Below are 17,783 nucleotides of genomic sequence, written 5' to 3'. Positions count from 1 at the left end.
GACAGGAGCCTGGAGAGCTCGCTAGTCACCCTGACAGTTGACGGCACCCACCTACGCCTGAACGCCTTGCTCTCCATTTCTAGGGAACGATGCAGCAGGGTCTTGTAGCAGCTGTGTTCATCCAGGAGGGCCTGGTACTGTACTTTATTGATGGTCTCCATCTTCTGGGTCTTTTCTTTTTCTTTGTGGAGTAGCATCTCCCACTTTTCCATCTGCAGAGCGAAAGACCCAGCCCCTGTGAAAGTCTGTTTCACAGAGTGAACTTTACTCTAAAGCAAGCCCTAAACCTCTTACCTCATGGAACACTTTAACAGGCTTTTTCTCAAGGATGAACCTTCCTGCCCACTTCTTGGGGAGGTACAACAGCCACTGCCAAGGCTGGCAGAGGGGGAAGCCTCGTCCCTGGGTAAAATCAATGAGCCGCTGCCCCAGTGCTGGGATGCCTTCCCTGGGACTTGTGGTAGTGCCAGGCAAATCCACCCTGGAGGTTTGCCAGGGTTCTCAGGGTGACCTTGGACAATGGAGCAGGATCATTCTTTGTCCTGCGGAGCTGTCCTGGGGGCTGCAGGACATGGAGCAGCATCCCTGGCCTCCAGGCACCAAAGCCAGAAGCACCACCCGTCTCCTCCCCCAAGTCCTGTCAATAAAAAACAAAATGGCCAGTGTTCCTGGGCAGAGATACCTGTCCTCATCCTGCTGCTGTGCTGAGGATTGCTTCTCTGAGCTGCAGCTGAGCAAGGAAACTGGTCACCCAGGAATCACTTACCAATGACCCGGACACGGCTGTGATCCTGGACACTCCCCATTGCAGTCAGGGGCACCAGGGGAGGCACAAGCTCTGGGGGTGCCTACCTGAATGGCTCTGTCCACCTTCAGGGTGTCAACTTCATTGAGCAGCTGCTCTAGGGCTTTAACGAGCTCCTCAGTGAGGGTCTCCCACTCCTGGCTGCTGTTCTTCTCCTTCAGGAGTTCCATCTCCAACTGTTCTTTCTGGAGAGACAAAGACCCAGCCATGAAGCGGTCCATCCGTGGTCCTATACACATGTGCGTGGCTTCCATGACTGCTTCCCTCTCAGGCCCACCCTGTGCTTTCTAACAGGGCGCTGCTTTCCTTTCAGTAAACACTATGTGCTCAGACCATTTACCTTCGCTAACTCATATGATCTTCAGAACACCTACAGGGGGCACATCATTAACCCAATTTGACAGATAAAGATGAAGGCAATGGGGCACAGACACGTCCATAGTTTCCACTCACTCTGCTGCACCGACATGTCATGCTGCCTCGGACTCTGTTCCATGATGACTCGTGTCCCGCTACCATAACTGGTGCTGCCCTGCATTCTGCATTTCTCCCAGTTTCACATCCACACCAACACCTGGGTGCACCACCTAACCACCTGCTTGCACGTATGTTCTGTACACCACCCACCGATACCTGCTTCTGGAGCTGCTGGTTCTCCTCCTGAAGCTCCGTGCACCTCAGGCTGCTGTCCTGCCGGGCCACGGAGGCACCCCGCATCTCCTGGACCACGCCCTGGAGGGTCTGGTTTTCTAGGATACGGTTGGAGGCTAAAGAGTAAAGTTGAGTCAGAGCCCACATTGCATGGCCTGGGCTTCCACTCTCTGCCCCCGGCCCCAAGACAACCACCACCCTGGGCCGTAGATTGGAGGGACCTGGGACGGTTGGCTGGGTCCCCTCAATTTTTCACAGGCTGCTGTTGCTGTAGGCACCTGAGTGTTCCTCAGGCCATTATGGCCCCTCTGCTGGCTCAGCTGGGGCCTGGTAGGGAAGCAACCCAGAGCTTAAAAAGAAAGAATGTGATGGTGGAGAGGCCAATGCAAAACCTCAACTTGGTACAACTGCTGGAACCGCGATTTACCAAGTTCTAACCTGGCCATCAAGTCATGGATTTCAGAGAGTAACAGAGATGGCAAAGATATGGAGTTTTCTGGGCCAGCTCTCAGAGTGATGGGGGTCTGGGTGGCTCAGCTCAGGGTGTGGGTGCTGTGATAATTGACCAGTATGTCTGCAGGTGGTACAGGCTCTGAGTCAAGTATGCCCAGTACTTACCATCCCTGGGCAGGGCCTTCAGATGGAGATTTCATTTTGTACTTTTACAATAGCATTGAAAAAATAATTATACAGTACATCTAAATGGCTTGAAAAAGTCTAAGCGAGATCAAAACATAAGGTAAGGACAGAAGAATGCAGATTTCCTCCTTTCCTTTTACACAGCTTGAACACAGAACAGAAAGGGGAGCACAGACCTGGGAAGAACGGGAGTTCTCAGCCCCTTTCTGCCACACACAGGTACGTGATTTTAGGTAAATGAATGTGTGAGGGGTCAGGGTGCTCCCTCACCTGTCCCTCCAGGGCCACATCCTCAAACCCGGGAACCTACTGACACTGCTCTGCTCCTATGGCTGCACCCCATCTGCTTCCTATTCACCCCCTCGGGGCTGGAAGGACCTAGAGTGGACGCCGGCTTTCACCCCAGCACATGAAGGTGGATGTGATCAGCTCCCACCAAGGAGAGCAGCACAGACCCAAGAAGCCAGAACAGACTGAATACCCCAAGCAGCAGTCAACTCAGCAGTGGTGCAGATGAACCTTCATGGCCCAACTCCAGCTCAGCGCACCCCAGAGACAAACACACATGCTGTCAACACATGGAAGCATGCCAAGGGCTTCATCCTGACAGGGCTACCAATGACACTAACAGCGGAACACTCCACTAAGTCACAACCTGTGCTCATTCAATGGCACCTTTACGCATTCGCTTTAAAAATAACAGTTTTATGAATCGGGATGAGCCCAGTCAGTGTGGATTAGCGATAGAGTGCCAACCTATGAACCATGAGGTAATGGTTCAATTTCAGGTCAGGGCATATGCCCAGTTTGTATGCTCCATGCCTTGCATGGGGCAGGCAGGAGGCAGCCAATCAACAATTCTCTTTCATCTTTGATATTTCTCTCTCTCTCTCCTTCTGCCTTCCTCTCTGAAATCTATAAAAATGCATGTTATGAAGATTGGGGTGAAATAAATGTACAACACTGGGTTCACCATTTTAACTATTTTTCAGTGTATGGTTTTGTGTCATTAGATGCATCTCCACTGTCCTGCAACTCACCCAGCCCACCTCCTGACTCACTCAGTGCCTCACCCTGTGGCTCTGTGCTCCTGGGAAATGATTGTGAAGAATCGCCAAGTGCTGCAGTGGAGCTGATGACCAGCCTCATTTCTTCTCCCCTAAAGGCCAGCCCCTCAGAGGCTTTTATGTTGACACAGCATTTTATGGGGAAAAAACAATGGTTGTCTACTGCGTACTGTGCTCACGAGCACCCCAAGAAGCAGATCAAAGGGGGTCTTTTAATTCAACAAGGGTGTTGAGGACAGCCATCTTTGTTGGTGCCCTGGTGGCCAGGCACAGAGTACGGCTTCACTGTCCTCACGTCAAGGCTGCCAGACCCTTCATGTTCTCCTTGGGGAGAATTGCAATGACACAGTTCCAAATGGCTTTTAAGCAAAACCTTATTCCCTTGGGGTGAGGATGAGCTGACACATGAGATTGAGAGGCAAGGGCTCAGCTCCCTGGAAGAGGAAGCCACATCCAGGCTGGCTCCCAGGCACCAGGGGCTGCTACCTACCTTCTGACAGCTGCTCCATCTCCCAGCTCAGGTGGGCAGGCTGGTTCATCCTCTGCACCTGGTCAGCCTCGAGGGCCATGCTGTCCCCCAACAGCTCCTCAAGAAACCGCTGGGGAATGTGTCCACGATCCTAGTGCAGGAAGAGGGGTGGGGTGAGGATGTACCCCGGGGAACCCTCTGGACAGGCCCCACCCCCATGCATCTATCCTCATTCCCCCAGAATGAAGGGCCTCCATACACCTTCTCAATTCCAAAAACACAGCCGCACAGAAGTGACTCCAACACAGAGCCCAGCTGGGAGACCTACAGCCACTAAGAGACATGCTGACCCAGTGGCCTAGGTGATGAAGACACCCAATGTCTCTCCGTGGTGTCTGAACAAAGGGGCGTAGAGCACTGGGCTTTAAAGCAAGGAATATGATGATGGGCAGTTCTGCGGCTCCTTAGCAGGTTTAACATGTCTTGCAAAGGTTTTAGGGACTTCCAAATCATAGCGCAACCCACATGTTAAACACTAGTAGAGACCCTTTTGGCAATAGTCACCCACCTACATTCATCCTTACAGAAAAGCAACACAGCAGTCAGGCCCTATCTGGTTTTGAGGTTTTTTTAAACATTCACTCACACACACACACACACACACACACACACACATTTTATAAATAAATAAAATGTATTTTAAATATATATATATATATATACATATATATATATATATATATATATATATATATATATATATATATGTATATATGGCACAGAGAGAAGGGAGAGGGAGAGATAGAAACATCAATGATGAGTGAGAATCATTGATCGGCTGTCTCTCACAGGAAACCCCTGGGTAAGGTTCCTCCAAGCGGGCATAAGCCCTGGCCAGGCAGGCCTGGTCTGTTTTGAAGACCTTAAATGTTGCCCAGTCCTGTCAAGCCACTGAGCTTAATAAGAAACTCTTCACCATCAGCAGGTCACTATGTTGGCAAAAGCAACAAACCAGTAGCAGAAAGTCAGAGAAGGGCACCACATAAACCTAACAGTGCCCCAATCTGTTGTACATGTGGTACAAGAGGGTCTGACATGTACAGCTACTGATAGGCATGAGATTTCACTGAGCCCATTTCCATAACAAGGAAGGGGTGGGCTAAGAGTCTGTCCAGGGTTTAAGTGCTGAGTCTAGGCCTCTCAATTCTACTGTCACTCCACTAATCTGGGGCTAGAAATAAATAGCTATTTGGGCAAGCTTTTATTCAACACACAGTTCCTATCTGAACAGTTTCCACATGTCCTCTTGGAAAACCAACAGCTATCGGCAGTTTCCTGGAAATGAGGGCTCAGACACAACAAATAATACTATGGGCCTCTGGGTGTCAGGCACATGCTGGGTGTGGGACGCCATGGCTGGTCCCTCGCAGGTCCCCTCACGGGAGGAGTCTGCTGGACTTACTCCTGTCCCAGTGCCCAGCACACATGGGGGAGCCATTTGACCCTTTCCCCTCATCTCTGCTCCCTTCCAGGAGCCCTCCCAGAACCACTGGGTGTCTTAGGGGTCTGAGTCTCCCCTGAATGCCTTCACAGTGTGGGAACACGCATCCAAGGGATGTGACCATTTCTCTCGGTGGCAGTTTTCTCCATTCAGGGTTTCTAATGACTGGGAGCAGGCGGTAACTGCTGCCTTTCCATCTTCTGTCCATTTTCCCCTAAGGAGCCAGAACCCAGGATTTTTGGTAGAAGGGAAGCCATGGACCTCCCATCAGTGGACATAGTTTTGATCAAAGCCTGGCAGCCGGAAGGGTTTGCTCACAGACTATGGATTCACCTGGGCACTGTCTCTCTGCCCATCCAGAGCCCTGCACTAGGCGCCCTCTGTCCTTGAAACATTCACTCTCCTCAACAGCCCTGAGCGGGAGGCAGGGACAGTCACTTCTTACACATGAAGGCTCTGCACTCACCGATTCTGCTCTCACCGACTCTAAGTTCACCGACTCTAATTTCACCGACTCTATGTCCACCGAATCTACGTCCACCGACTCTTCACACACCGACTCTTCACACACTGACTCTGCACTCAACCGACTCCACACCACCAACTCCACGTCCAACGACTCTGCACCTCACATTCCACTGTTTCCATGCCACCCATTTCAAACTGCCCTATGGGCCGCATTCTAAACTGCTCTGCAAGCAGCTCATGCCCAATGTTAACTGCTTTGAAATACACAAATATTAGGACACTCTCCCTATGAAACTTAAAACCTATCTGGGTAAAGAAAATATAAAGAAACAAAAAGTAGATAATAAATGGAAATTAACTACTTCATTCTAACTTTGTCTACCACATTTCTAATAATTATTGTTTTCCCATCAGCTGAATTATTGAAATCAATCTGTTCCTTTTAGGTAACAACACATTCATTTTATTTTGTGGAGTCTTATCTAGAGAGCTCAGCTCCCAGCCAACTGCCTAAGAAACAATTTCACAAATGATTCAGTAATGTGTAGTTTATAAGAAAAATGAACAAAGTAAAGCTGTGTGTTTGGAAAATACTTTATTTACTTAATTTAAAATATATATTTTTATTAAGTTCAGAGGGAAAAGAAGAAGGAGGGAGGTATATAAACATCAATGATGAGAGACAATCATTGATAGGCTGCCTCCTTCATGCCCTATAATGGGGATCAAGCCCCCAACCTGGACATGTGCCTGATCGGGTATGGAACAGTGATTTCCTGGTTCATAGTTTGATGCTCAATCACTGAGCCACAACAGCCTGATTTGAAATTATTTTAACAAAAAGATATTGTACATAGATTTCTGTGCAAGGAGTCTTAAATTAGCACCTGCAAGAAAGACATTTAGAGAGCAAATATGCAGGTATCCTCTGAACAGAATTTAAACTTTTAGGCTGGCTGGGGAAACCAAAATGGTGGCATAGGTAAACACTGGAAATTGCTTCCTCACACAACCACTTTAAAAATACAACTAAAAGACAAAACGCACATCATCCAGAACTACAGGAAGGCTGGCTGAGTGGAAATTCTACAACTAGAAGGAAAGAGAAAAGCAATGAGACTCAGAGGAGGTATGGAAGTAAAGTGCAGAGGTACGGAGGTGCAAGTCAAAAGGGCTGGCAACTGAGGAGTGGCGCACATGGAGAGGGCTGGCAGCTGAGGACACGGTTGTCTTTTACAATTGGGAGGGAGTCTCAAGCTCTGGACTCCTCTGAACTCCAGTTCCAGGTGAATCTTTGGGGACCCAGACTCATACGGGGAAAAACTGGACTGTCTGGCATCAGGCAGAACTCGAGGGTGGCTTTCTCTTAGAGGTGTTTGCTGTGATTAAAGGGAGCCTGGGATGCGGGCCTCTTAGGGTGGGACTGGGGAGAAGCCATAGCTGCTTGCTCCGCCCTGTTGATCCCCTGAGACCCCACCATACCCAAGCTGTGCACAGAGGCTTTGCATATGAAAGGCCTGGCGCTTTGAAATCTGAAAATTACCCAACAAACTACAGCTGAATCAGAGATACCCAGAACATCCAAAAGAAGGTCCAAGGCCCCACAGCAGCTTGCATTGCTTCACAGTTGGCCTCATCTGGGCACCTTCAATCCACAAAGAAGAGGAATCTCTCCTTAGCTCCTGCTGTGTAGCCTCAGGCAGAGCCTAAATTAGCAGCACCTTAGAGATCCAAAAGCCAGTGTCCCCAGGGGTCAGAGTGGGAACATCCAGATTACAACTACTCAAATCCATAAGGGACACACTCAGCGGGCAGACTCAGAGCACCAAAGTCCCACTGAAGTAAGTCTTTCCCCAGAAGAGTGTCTCCAGCTCAGAAGTTCTCCCACTGCAGACACAGCTGATTCTCACAGCCAATTGGCCTGGAGGTCAATTCCTCCCAGTGATACCTACAACAATCAAGACTTAACTACAACAAGACTGTGCACAAAGCCCACAAAGGGTGCACCAAAAGGGTCCACCTCAGGTAATTGGGGAGGCTGAGCCACTGGTCCCTATAGGACACCTAACACAGAAAGTTACTCTATCAACACAGGTAAGCATAAAAAATGCGGAGACAAAGAAAGAAGTAACAAATTACAGAAATGAAGGAAAGCAAACTACTGGATATATAGTTCAAAAATCACACTTTCAATGTTTTTCAAGAACTTTCTAGAAACCACCGATAAATTTAGTGAGACCCTCAAGAAATATAGTGAGACCGCTGATAAATTTAGTGAGACCCTCAAGGTTATGAAAAAGGACCAACTAGAAATTAAGCATACACTGACTGAAATAAGGGATATTATGCATAGTTCCAACAGCAGACTAGAGGATCACAAGAATCAAGTCAAAGATTTGAAATACGAAGAAGCAAAAATCACCCAACCAGAAACACAAAAAGAAGAAAAGAATCCAAAAATATGAAGATAGTGTAAGGAGCCTCTGGACAACTTCAAGTGTACCAACATCCGAATTATGGGGGTGCCAGAAGAAGAGACAGTGAAAGATATTGAAAACCTATCTGAAGAAATCATGACAGAAAACTTCCCCTACCTGGTGAAAGAAATAGACTTCCAAGTCCAGGAAGCACACAGAACCCAAAACAAAAGGGATCCAAAGAGGACCACACCAAGACACATCATAATTAAAAGGCCAAGAGCAAAATACAAAGAGAAAATCTTAAAAGCAGCAAGAGAAAAACAATCAGTTACCTACAAGTGAGTACCCATATGACTGTCAGCTGATTTCTCAACAGAAACTTTGGAGGGCAGAAGGGAGTGGCAAGAAATTCAAAGTGATGAATAGCAAGAACCTACAACTTGGATTACTTTACCCATCAAAGCTATCATTCAGAATTGAAGGTCAGATAAAGACCTTCACAGGTAAGAAAAAGCTAAAGGAGTTCATCACCACCAAACCAGTGTTTTATGAAATGCTGAAAGGTATCCTTTCAGAAGAGAAAGAAGAAGAAAAAGTAAAGATACAAATTATGAACAACAAATACATATCTATCAACAAGTGAATCTAAATATCAAGCAAGTAAACAATCTGATGAACAGAATAAACTGGTGAATATAATAGAATCAGGGGCATAGAAAGGGAGTGGACTGACTACTCTCAGGGCGGAAAGGGGTTTGGGGGTGTGGAAAGAAACTGGAAAAAATTGTACACCTATGGATGAGGACAGTGGGTGGCAGGGATAAGGGCAGAGGGTGGAGTGGGAATGGGTGGAGGGGAGCTATGGGGGGAAAAATGAGGAACAACTGTGATAATCTGAATAATAAAGATTTAATAGTAAAAAAACATTTAGGCTGTAAATAAATGAGCTAATAGCGTTTTAATTATTTCTAAACTAGTAATGATTTTACTTGTTAATTAAAAATTCATTCTTAATTTAAAATAAATGTAAATTGTTTTAAGTAGATGAAATCTTTGGACTTATGATGGGGGAGTATTGATTATCATTTCTGTTAATTACCTAGCTTCACTAACTGCTATAAAATTACTTAAAGTGAAACCAGACAACCTAATGGGCCCAGGCTGTTGGTTAATACTTGAACGAATGTAGCAGAGACTGGGTTGACTCATATATGGTGTTTATTCCATTAATGTGGGCAGAATGGGAGAGCAGCAGGTCATCCACAAACATCTGCTCTACTCACCCCATAAGTCAGCTGCTTCTCTTGGGTAGAATGATACAGACTCCATGGGAAAGTAGAAATTACACACAAGGGGAAGTAGGCAAGGTACAGTGGTTACAGGTTACAGGCAATGCGGGTTGGGGGTTCGTAAGGGGCTGGTGCCTCAGGGACCAGCTTAAAGGCAACCAGGTTGTTAATCTAGGCTGTTCTGGGGAAAGGAGGATGGCTATATTCCCATGTTAGCTCCCATGCCCCAGGGCGTACAACTCTCAATCAGAACGTAACAATCACAGTTAACAGAGCCAGATTAATATTTCTTATTATTATAGCTAGTCCCCATATTCTATTCCTGCCCCTAACAAAAGTACAAAAATGAAAAGAAATCACACCTAAATCTGTTTTTTTTTTCATAACTACCTCAATCAATTCCTCTTGTAAAATCTATCCCATAAACTTAACATGCTTCATTTGTGGGAGGCATGATGAGATTTAAAATGATGTCAAACGAACTGTGATCTAAACTGGAAACAAATTTATAGATGTTGTGATCTGACCTGAGAACACAGCAAATTACTTATAATTGAAAGAATCTTGATATATTGAAAATTACTTCTTTTATCATTATGCAAATCAAGATTTCAATAACTGTTGAATTTGTGTTAATGAGATAGTAACTGGATGCTCAGATTTTCCACTCTCTGCTCCCAATATTCAGGGTCAACGTTTCAGAGAAATGATGCAAAATTTATGAACCTAGAGCTGTTTTAAGGAAAATTCATAACAATGACACAGAAAACAGGATGAGGCCGACTGAAACCACAATAGAGTGAGTGCCAGCTTAGCACAGTGATGAGCATGTTGCAGACATTGTATCTCATTTAATCCACTCAAAGTCATCAAGGTGTTCCATGCACTCCCATTGACTTAGCTGTATTTTGGATCTCAGATATGCAGAAATTTAAGGAGTAATCCAAGGTTTTCTATCCTAAATCTTGGTTCCATGACCTGGCCAGTGTCGCTCAGTTGTTTGGAGCACCACTCTACACACTGAAAGGCTCTGGGTTCAATTCCCAGTCAGGTTTCATACCTAGGTTGGGTGTTCAGTTCCCAATGGAAGTGCCTATGAGAGGCAACCAATTGATACTTTTCTCTAATATCAACATTTCTCTCTCCTCCCCCCCCTCCCTCTCTCTCTCTAATGAGTAAGCATATCCTCAGGACAGTATTGAAAGACAAAATGAGTTCCACTAGGTCTAAGAAGTTAATTTTCAAATTTTAGTTTAAATTCTTGCCAAATTTCCCAATAGTTTCAAAGAATACCTTGGAGTAAACTGAACCAGCAATAACATTTATTTATTTATATAAGCAGTTTTACTGCACCTAAGCCTGGTCCACCAGGCTCAGTAGTTGAGCATCTATCTATGAGGCAGATGGTCATGGTTTGATTCCAGGTCAAGGCACATGCCCCGGTTGTGGGCTCAATCCCCAGGATGGGTGTGCAGGAGTCAGTCAATCAATAATTCTCATCATTGATTTTTCTCTCTCTCTCTCTCTTCCTCTCTCTCTGAAACCAATTATTTATATATATATATATATATATATATATATATATATATATATATAATGAAATTCTTTTTTTATAAAATAAAAATAATAAAGGAAGTATAGAGAACTCACCCTGATTAGAGAGGGCAGTGGGTCTCAGCTATGACCCCACATAAAAAAACCTGGGAAGGATAAACAGACAAGCCCCCTCTCCTCCTAGGCTAACACCTCTGGTCCTAAACACCTCTGGCTAACACCTGTGGGGCCTCTTCCAAAGTGATCAGAAAGTTCTAGGATGATTCTGCTGTACAGCCCAGTCCAGCACCACAAGGTAAGAATGGAGGATGCTTAACTAACAGGGACTCACTGCACACAGGCCAATCACAGAGTCTCACCACAGAAACACAGTTGCCACTCAGTCCCTCGGAACTCTTGCTGACCAGGCTGATCACCTGACTCATAGCTCCAACTACCTCCCAGACTTCCAGGATGGGTTCACGTCCACAGGGAACTCAAAGAACTTATGAGTAAAAGTGACTCACCAAAGCTCTTTGCAATTTCCTCAATTTCTCTACAGGCTCAGGGTCATAGCCCAGAACCCTCTGCATGTCCTTGTCCTTCAATACCAACATCTTTTCCAGCATAAAGCGAAACCTAAACATATAAACACATGAAAGAGAAAGCCATCAATTTGAATAGCAAGTTATTAAGTATTGATTGGGTTACCAATGACATCAAAGAAGAAATTAAAAACATCCTGGACCCTAATGACAATGAAAACACAACAATCCAAAACCTATGGAACACAATGAAAGCAGTCCTGAGAGGGAAGTTTATAGCTCTGCAGGCCTATCTCAAAAAACAAGAAAAAATGGTAGTAAATCATCTAACTCTTCAACTCAAAGAATTAGAAAGAGAGCAACAAGAAAACCCCAGAGTGAGCAGAAGGAAGGAGATAATAAAGATTAGAGCAGAAATCAATGACATAGAGACCAAAAAAACAATACAGAAAATCAATGAAACCAAGAGCTGGTTCTTTGAAAGGATAAACAAGATTGACAAACCTCTAGCCAGGCTCACAAAGAAGCAAAGAGAGAGATTCCAAATAAACCAAATCAGAAATGATAGAGGCAAAATAACAACAGACCCCACAGAAATACAAATGATTGTTAAACAATACTACGGACAACTCTACTCCAACAAACTAGACAACCTGGGGGAAATGGACAAATTCCTAGAAAAATACAACATTCCAAAACTCAATCAGGAAGAATCTAAAAATCTCAATAGGCCAATAACTATGGAAGAAATTGAAGCAGTCATCAAAAAGCTCCCAGCAAACAAAAGCCCAGGACCAGATGGCTTCTCAGGGGAGTTTTACCAAACTTTCAAGGAAGAACTAAAACCTATCCTCCTCAGACTACTACAAAAAATTCAAGAGGAAGGAACACTTTCAAGCTCATTCTATGAAGCCAGCATCACCCTAATAACAAAACCAGGTAAAGACAACACAATGAAAGAGAATTACAGGCCAATATCCCTCATGAACATAGATGCCAAAATCCTCAACAAAATCTTAGCAAATCGGATCCAACAGTACATCAGAAGGATCATACACCATAACCAAGTAGGATTTATCGGAGGAATGCAAGGATGGTACAACATCTGTAAATCAATAAACATAATACATCACATAAACAAATTGAAAGAAAAAAACCACATGGTCATATCAATTGATGCAGAAAAAGCATTCAACAAAATCCAACACCCATTTTTGATAAAAACTCTCAGCAAGGTGGGAATAGAAGGATCATACCTCAACATAATAAAAGCCATATATGACAGCCCACAGCCAACATCATACTCAATGGACAAAAACTAACACCATTTCCCCTAAGAACAGGAACAAGACAGGGATGCCCACTCTCACCACTCCTGTTCAACATAGTCCTGGAAGTATTAGCCATTGCAATTAGACAAGAAGAAGAAATAAAAGGCATCCAAATTGGAAAAGAGGAAGTAAAACTGTCCTTATTTGCAGATGACATTATACATACAAAACCCTAGAGACTCCATCAAAAAACTACTAGACTTAATACATGAATTTGGCAATGTAGCAGGATACAAAATTAACCCCAAGAAATCTGAGGCATTTCTATACACCAATAGTGAACTTTCAGAAAGAGAGGTTATAAAAACAATCCCATTTACCATCGCACCAAAAAAAATTAAGCTACCTAGGAATAAACTTAACTAATGAGGTAAAAGATCTCTACTGAGAAAACTACAGGACGTTGAAAAAAGAGATAGAGGAAGACATAAAGAGATGGAAGAACATACCGTGTTCATGGATTGGTAGAATCAACATCATTAAAATGTCCATACTACCCAAAGCAATCTATAATATCAACACACTTCCCATTAAAATACCAATGGCATATTTCACAGATCTAGAACGAACTCTCCAAAAATTCACCTGGAATAAAAAAAGACCCCGAATAGCTACAGCAATCCTGAGAAAGAACAAAATAGGTGGGATCTCAATACCAGATATCAAGCTGTATTACAAAGCCACTGTTCTCAAAACTACCTGGTACTGGCAAAAAAAAAAAAAAAGACATAATAGATCAATGGAATAGAATAGAGACCCCAGAAATCGGCCCGAACCAATATGCTCAATTAATATTTGACAAAGGAGGGAAGAACTTACAATGGAGTCAAGATAGTCTCTTCAATAAATGGTGTTGGGAAAATTGGACAGATATATGCAAGAAAATGAAACTAGACCACCAACTTACACCATACACAAGAATAAACTCAAAATGGATAAAGGTCTTAAATGTACGACGGGAAACCATAAAAAATCTGGAAGAATCCAAAGCGAACAAAATCTCAGACATATGCCGAAGCAATTTCTTCACTGATACAGCTCCTAGACCTAGGGCATTGGAAACTAAAGAGAAAATGAACAAATGGGACTTCATCAAAATAAAAAGCTTCTGCACAGCAAAAGAAACCATCAACAAAACAACAAGAAAGCCCACTGCGTGGGAAAACGTATTTGCCAATGTCATATCTGATAAGGGCCTAATCTCCAAAATTTATAGGGAACCCATACAACTTAACAAAAGGAAGATAAACAATCCAATCAAAAAATGGGCAAAGGATCTAAATAGACACCTTTCAAAAGAGGACATTCAGAAAGCCAGGAGACATATGAAAACATGCTGAAAGTTGCTAATGATCCGAGAGATGCAAATCAAAACAAGAATGAGGTACCATCTCACACCTGTCAGATTGGATATCATCAACAAATCAACAAACGACAAGTGCTGGAGAAGATGTGGAGAAAAAGGAACACTCACTGCTGGTGGGAATGCAGAGTGGTGCAGCCACTATGGAAGACAGTATAGAGTTTCCATTTGACCCTGTGATCCCAATTCTAGGAATATATCCCAAGAAACCAGAAACACCAATCAGAAAGGATATATGCACCCATATGTTCATAGCAGCACAATTCACCATAGCTAAGATCTAGAAACAGCCCAAGTGCCCATCAGTAGATGAATGGATTAGAAAACCATGGTACATCTACACGATGGAATACTATGCTGCTATAAAAAAGAAGGAACTCTTACCATTTGCAATGGCATGGCTGGAACTGGAGAGTATTATGCTAAGTGAAATAGCCAGTCAATGAAGGAAAAATACCACATGATCTCACTCATTCATGGATAATAAAGACCTTTATAAACTTATGAACAAAAATAGATACAGAGGCAGAGCTGCCTCCAACAGACTGTCAAACTGCAGCGGGAAGGCCGGGGAGGTTAGGGGGGTGGAAGTGGGGGGGGGGGGTAAGAGATCAACCAAAGGACTTATATGCATGCATATATGCATAACCAATGTACATAAGACACTGGGTGGTAGGGGAGGCCAGAGGATTGTCAAGGGCAGGGAAAAAAAGGAGACATATGTAATACTCTTTGTAATACTTTAAGCAATAACAAAAATAAATAAAAATAAAAAGTTTGAGGACCCCTGGTTTACAGGTTCTGCGAGGAACTCCCACATTGCCAAAATCAGTGAGCACATCATACAACTGTAGACCTGAACTTTGCATTCTGAGCTTAGCGTCCTTTAAAGGTTCCTAGGCCCAGGGGCTAGAAGAGTGGCAGGACAGTCCCAGGACTCTACTATCTCAGAAGCCACAAGAGTGGGAGGCCCAGAAATAAGCTCCACAAATCAGTACCCCTAAGCGATTCTTCATTTGCAGCAATCTGTGGAAACTAAAGGTCTGTTGAGAACTTGGCAACCACCACCAGGATTCATGGGCTCTGCCTATTAGTATCTTTCCCCAGCCCCTGGGGATGACCGCATTATGTCAGTGCCTCAGTCCTAAGGGCACAATCTTGCCTAGTTGGCTATCTTTCAAGGGACTTCTGCTTCCTGTCCCCCAACTGGGATCCTCTCCCTTCAAGTTTCATTCCCAGCAGTTGGGAAGAGTTTAAAACCCTATTTCAGACAATGTCCCTCTTTTATTCTCCACCATCGATGGCCCTAGGATCCTGAAAATTAAACTGAAACTTCTCACCAAATACTTTGCCTCCTCTTCTCTGTTGCCTTTAGATACAAAACCAGCCCAGGATTCCCGAGTCCTCCCAGCTCAGCCCCACCAACCAAAATCTGACAGGGTGGCATTGCAGCCTGTCACCCTCTTTCACACATCACACATGTATCACCCACAAGTGACTCACTGTTCTGGACTCAGTGACCTGGGTTTCAGGATCTGACAGACACCGGCATGTAAGGATGGAGGGTAAATGGAGTGAGGCTGAGTAGAAGTCTTCAAGCAAAACGGAGTCTGGGAGGCACATAGGCCTCAATGCTGACTGTTGCTGCTCAACAAGCTTCAGACAAACCACTGCACCATGGGGACAGTGCCTCTGAAGCCTGGTCCTAGTTGTGACCCAGCGCTGGAGCCTATAGGTTAACAGAACAAAAAGGTCAAAGTGAGCACCGGGAAGCAACACCCAAACCAATCAGCACTGGATAAGACCCCTGGCCTGGGCTTTCATTGGCTAAATGCAGCCATAATTCGGGGCAGTGCACTTTGGGTAACTTACTTTTTCAGGCCCAACAGGTGGAATTAAGATCTCAATCACTGACTGATCATTGCAAATACTGGTGTTGGGGACCCCCGGTGGTGCTGGAAAATGACAAACTTAGCATTTGGGGGCTGATCACAGGTTGCATGGAAGTGTTGTCTGCAACTGATCTCTTGTTTTGAGATGTAATTTTAGATTTCATGAAGTTCAGAATGCTCCCTGAGGTGAAAAGTATTATTTCAATTATTCCTGAGGACCACAAATCTAAATGAATATGTTGTTTTTAAGTTTTTTTTATTTGAATTTTATAGAGAGAACTAGAGGCCCGGTGCACAAAAATTTGTGCACTCGGGGCCAGGGGGAGGGGGGGATCCCCCAGCCCGGCCTGTGCCCTCTCGAAGTCTGGGACCCCTCGGGAAATAACGACCTGCTGGCTTAGGCCTGCTCCCGGGTGGCAGAGGGCAGGCCCAATTGCTAAGTGCAGCCCCTGGTCAGGCTCAGAGCAGGGCCAATTGGGGAGTTGGGGCACCGCCCCGTCATGCACAGAGCAGGGCGAATGGGGAGGTTGCGATGCCACCCTCAGTCACGCTCAGGGTAGGGCCAATTGGGGGGGTTGGGGCACCGCCCCCTGTCACACTCAAGGCAGGGCCGATGGAGAGGTTATGGCTCTACCCTGTCACACACAGAGCAGGGCCCATGGGGGGGGGGGATTGGTGCGCTGTACCCTGTCAAACACAGAGCTGCAGGGCAATCAGGGGATTGGGGAGCTCCCCCCTATCAGGCACAGAGCAGGGCAGATAGGGAGGTTGTGGCCCCCCCCCCTGTCACTCACAGAGCCGCAGGGCGATCAGGGGGTTTGGGCGCTGCCCCCTGTCATGCTGATCCCGGTGCCGGGAGCCTCGCTGCTCCACTGATCCCGGTGCCGGGAGGCATATTACCCTTTTACTATATAGGATAGAGGCCTGGTGCATGGGTGGGGGCCGGCTGGTTTGCCCTGAAGGGTGTCCTGGATCAGGGTGGGGGTCCCCACTGGAGTGCCTGGCCAGTCTGGGTGAGGGGCTGAGGGCTGTTTTCCGGAAGCGAGTGACTGAAGCTTCCAACCGCTCCTTGTTTTCTTTTTTTTGTTTTATTCTGGGCCAGCTTTAGCTCTGAGGCCTCGCTGCTGAAAACATCGATACAATGTTGCTAAAGCCTGGCTGACTGAAAGCCGGTTTCTGGGCTTTTGTTTATTTTATTTGCAACATAGTAGATAGTTGCTTAGAGTTGCAACTGAGAGGCCGGAAAGTGAGGTGGGGAACGTTGGAGTCCGTAGTCACTGAAGCAAGCCTCATGTTTGCTTCCAGCTGCCTGGCTGCCGGCCGCCATCTTGGCTGACAGTTAATTTGCATATACTCACGGATTAGCCAATGAAAAGGGTAGCGGTCGTACGCCAATTACCATGTTTCTCTTTTATTAGTGTAGATGAAGGAAAGGAAAAGATAAAAGCACTGATTGGTGCCTCCTGCATGGCCTCCACCCACTAGGCTTACACCCAGAAAACTTGGCTTGTGCGTCACAAGGAATCTAACTAGTAACCTTTCTGTGCATGGGACTACACTCAACCAATAGACCCACTCCAGCCATCAGATATTTTATTTTTATCAAAACATCCTATTATTAATAGAAAAATCAAGATAGGAGAAAATGTACATAATCCTCTCCTAGTTGTTTAAAAACAAAATTTTAAAGGGTTCATGGCCAACAAGTTGACCTTTCCTACATTGTCTGCATGTTTGCAGTCATTACACATTGTGAAACTATGGAACTAAGAGTTACTGAATGTTCACTACACGTGCCAAGCCCTGGATT

Source organism: Myotis yumanensis, unplaced genomic scaffold (assembly GCF_028538775.1).
Source record: "Myotis yumanensis isolate MYYU_CA2020_CCGP unplaced genomic scaffold, mMyoYum1.0.hap1 SCAF_20, whole genome shotgun sequence".
NCBI lineage: Eukaryota > Metazoa > Chordata > Mammalia > Chiroptera > Vespertilionidae > Myotis > Myotis yumanensis.
Note: the sequence above shows the minus strand (reverse complement) of the source record.